The following is a 4,926-nucleotide window of genomic DNA, read 5'->3' on the forward strand; positions in this document are numbered from 1 at the left end:
AAATGATGTAATCTGCAGAAGCTAAAAATAAAAAGAGAAAGAATCCCTCTTTGAACCAATAAAGCTTCTTGTCCCTGATCTCTAGAAATAACAATAGCAATGAAATTTCTTGCAAATCTTACTTCACCATCTTAAAAATATTAACATATTTGTGCATGAACATCAACTTGCTATAAACCACTTACTGGATATGATATAAGATGTGAACCATATAAAATGTTTTCTTTAAGTTGTGAGCAAAAGTGTTGTGTGTGATATCTAATCAATATAACACCTGTTATCATTCCTATCCTAAGATGTTCTCACTGCAGCAGTAACATATTACAATTTTCACATTTTTGAAAAAAAAAAAAATTTTTTTGAAGAAATTTGATTAGTATTTTTTTTTTTTTTTTTGGTCTATTTACACAAACATACAAATTGAATACATTTTCCAATCTCTTCAGAAAATTAGGTTTGTTTGACTGTTGGAAATAATTGATAAAACAATTGAATAGAAAGCAGTCTTTTTCACTTTATTATCCCTTCGGTGAATAGAGAGCATAAGTTTTTAAAGAGTCTCAACGGAGAAAGTCTCCAAAGGTTTACAATAAAGAATAGTGTTAATTAAAATATTAATTAATTGATGATAACAGTCATTACTGGGTTGCCTGTTGTCTAAATTACGATTATCATTTTCATTATCATTGGTATTATAATGAATAGTTGTCACTTGTCTTCACTATTGCTATTCTAGAAATAATTATATAATGATAGGTGAAACAATTAAGACCATTGCTGGTGGTTATGAAGTTTTAAACAACAACAAAAACAAGATAGTTCCGCTTAAAGAGTGTAAGAAGTCCAATGAGAAAAACATACTCTTTGAGCGGTTTCTTTTTTCTCTATATAATAACATATTTTTAATTAAGAAAAAGGTCTCTTATTTTTTGCTTTTAAAAAAGTAGGATTTAAAAAAAAACTATTCTGAGTAAGAGAAAATGATATTTCTTACAAAGAATTTTCTTTTCGACCATTTTTTTTTTTTAATCTCTTAGATTATAAAAAGAAATCTGTACACACTCCCATTGCATGTGTGAGTTGTAGAGTTGAGTCGCCATCAACACGACTATAATAAGGCGAGTGTTTGTGTAAGCCATGGCAGAATGGTTATAATATTAGTCATGGTGGGAGAAAGGGTCTTAATGCCAGTTTCAGCTTGGCCTAGTGGCAAACACTGCATTCCTTCAGATCATTGAAGTTGAACAATGCCAAGCCAGGGTTGTACTTGGTTCAATGGCTATTTTCAAAGGCCATCTAAGTACTAGCAAGGTGTTGTATGTAAACAACTTAACCATGCTTTCCTTTTTTTGGAAGAGTAAAACCAGCCCCTGCAAAAGTTGTGATAGATCAAAAGGGTTTAATATCAGCTATGTATAAATAAAGGATTTTGTTATAAGATGTGGTAAAACAAAGGCTTCTAATATCAGCCATAGTAGACCAAAAGGGTTTTTATAATAGCAGTCTATATATATTACTCTTTTTTTCTGCCATTTGCTTCTCAAATGGAAAAAAGAAGAAACTCAAAGAAAAACATGATCAGATCAGCTGTAATACAGTTAAAGGGTCAAATTGTATTCATATTTTAAAAGTGGGGGAAAATTTAACTGCATATTTTATTTTCAGTGATCTAGTTTTTCTGTAACACATTCAAAATTAGTTATGTATAGTCATGCAATAAATATGCATGGGCATTTCAAGAAACATAATCATTCACGCATATGTGCACATGTGAATGTGCACACACTAGCAAGCATACATGCATACATGCAAATCTTCATACACTCTCGCACATATACGTAATACATACATTAATATGTTAAGATATATGGATATAGAAAACAAAATTAACTGTGAGAGATGGCATGCGTAAGAACATAATTACAATATACTTTTATACAGAGTTATATACATACATACACACACACACATATATACACACACATGTATTTACATGTGTGTGTGTATATATATATTATATATATATATATATAATATATATTATAATATATATATAATATATATATATGTATATGTATATATATTGTATGCATATGTGTGCATATAGTATGATATATAGTATAGTTGTATATAATTATATGTGCAACATATATCTGTATTTATAGATGTATACATGCACATGTGCATATATGCAAATCCATACAAATAGGCTCACACATACATACACATACATCATTTATACCTATGTATAATATACACACACACATATATGCATGTGCTTACATATGTATCTGTATATACATATATATGTATGTATGTATATGTATGCATGTATATATATACACACACACACAGACACACACCTATGCATATATCTATATGTATATACATACGTTATATGTAAATATAGTAAATATATGTATATGTGTGTGTGTGAGTGTATGTATGTATGTATATATATATATATATATATATATATATATATATATATATATATATATATATATATGCATATATATTATGTATATATATATTATATGTATATATATATGTATATATATATATATGCATTATATATATGTATATATATATATATATGTATATATATATGTATATATATATGTATATATATATATGTATATATATATATATATATATATCTATATATATATATTATATATATATATATGTATATATATATTATATATATATTGTTCACACACAAGCCACATATTAATGCACACATGTATTGATATGTGACTAAAAATATGTGCGTATATGTATATGTTTCTATGCATAAAGGTAAGATATTTAAAGGTCAAATGTCAGCTCTACGATTTGACCCTATTTTAAATAAAAAATAAAGCTTGTAGAGCATATAAGCTAGTTTTCCTTTCGAATTGGGGCTCTAAATAACTAGGAAATTGTGCCTTGTTTCAGTCTGGCTTCAAATATATTGGAAACTAGGGTTGCAAGGCATTTCACTCTACATCGATTTCATTGTATTGTAACTGTGTAAGGGGAGTATAAACCTATGTATACTCACCCAAACATACCCACTCATATGCATTCAAACACACATACACGCTTACACATACAAATACACATTCATTTACACTCATTCACAAAAGCATAAACACTCATTCACACATATACACACATGCACATATACATATATAGATATATACGTATTTCTATATATATCCATATATGTGCAACACATTCATTCATATGCACATGCTTTTATATACGTACATATATGTACAAACATATCCATGTATATACATATGTAAATATATACCTATGTACATGAATAATATATATATATATATATAAAGTATGTGCATATGTATATACATGGGAGTATTTCTATGTGTTTGTGTGTGTAGTTATATATATATATATATGTATATATATATATATATATATATATATATGCTTATATGTATACATATATATAAATATATATATATATGTATACATATATGTTTTTATATGCTAGTGCATATTCTACAGAAAATGTATATATAGTAAAATATATGTATCATCAACTTCATCCTCATCCCCCTTTAGCATCTTCATCATCCTCATCATTATCTTCATCATAACTACTATTGTCATTATCATCAACAACATGATCATACTCCTCATAGTTATCACCTTATTATTATCATCATCATCATCACGATCATAATCAAAGTTATTGTATTGTCATCATCATGGTTATCATCATCAGCATCATCGATGTCATCGATGTCATCATCACCACTGTTTGTTACATATCACTTTCCATGGAAGCATGGTTTCATTTTCTATCAACCAATGATAAAAAAAAAAACTCAATATAATATTATGGGACTATACAGTATATTTGCATACATTAATATTTCTGGAGTAAACAGTATTGTACACTTGTCTTATAATGGTTATATCAGCTGTGTTTTAATAGATAGTTGTGGCTATACATACATAAACACATACATACATACCTACATACATACATGTTTATATAAACATACATACATATTTATACATACATTCATATATATTATATATATATTTAGATATAGATATAGATATAGATATAGATATATGTATATATGTATATGTATATGTATGTATAGATATAAGTGTTATATGCATAAATTAGCTCCTGGTGACTAATGTATATAGTTAATTCCCACCTGCTCGCATATTTGGCAATTATTCTCTTTGTATGTTTCTCTGTATATACATACAATGATGTATATGTGTATCTGTGTGATGTGTTTGCATGTATATATATATATGTATAAATATATATGTGTATATATATATTTATGCATTATATATATGCATGCACACAGATTATGTGCATATATACATACATATATATATATATATATATATATATATATATATATATATATATATATATATATATGTATATGTATCTATATTTATATATATTGTATACATACATGTTTACATACATGAGCATATATATATATATATATATATATATATATACATATATACACACAACACTCACATTGATATATATATATATATATATATTATATATATATTATATATATATATCCACATATATATGTATGTACACCCAGGGGAATTTGGTTGACCTTTGTTAATTGTCCAACAGATGCAATTATCATGTGACATCATGTCTAAATTGAATTGAAAAGCAAAATCATCAACAGATGACCAAGGACATACAAATGTAGATACTCTACTCACTCACACTGAGAGACACTAATACTACACTCACACTCACACTCACATCTGTTCAGCATTCAGCTACATCACTAAGTACCTCATTCATCATTTATCTTGTGAAGTTTTACATCCCAAAGATGAATTGGCTCTGAGGTTACATATTCAAACTCTGAGTAGGTCTGTCAGAATAGGCAAAACATTGTAAAAGCT

General features: G+C 26.9%; 1 long non-coding RNA gene across 2 annotated transcripts in view; it reads right to left on the reverse strand.

The window, feature by feature from the left end:
- Positions 1-3,848: 3,848 nt before the first annotated feature.
- Positions 3,849-4,926, reverse strand: part of LOC118762162 — a 1,329-nt gene continuing 251 nt past the window's right edge. Inside the window, exons 1-2 of one of the 2 annotated variants that reach the window (XR_004997938.1) lie at positions 4,343-4,423; positions 3,849-3,989 (exon numbers count right to left, since the gene is read on the reverse strand). This is a non-coding gene — a long non-coding RNA (uncharacterized LOC118762162). Of the gene's footprint in view, positions 3,990-4,342; positions 4,424-4,926 lie in introns of those variants that run through there. The other variant, XR_004997937.1, reaches the window with a different exon arrangement.

The sequence above is a fragment of the Octopus sinensis genome, linkage group LG2 (assembly GCF_006345805.1).
Source record: "Octopus sinensis linkage group LG2, ASM634580v1, whole genome shotgun sequence".
NCBI lineage: Eukaryota > Metazoa > Mollusca > Cephalopoda > Octopoda > Octopodidae > Octopus > Octopus sinensis.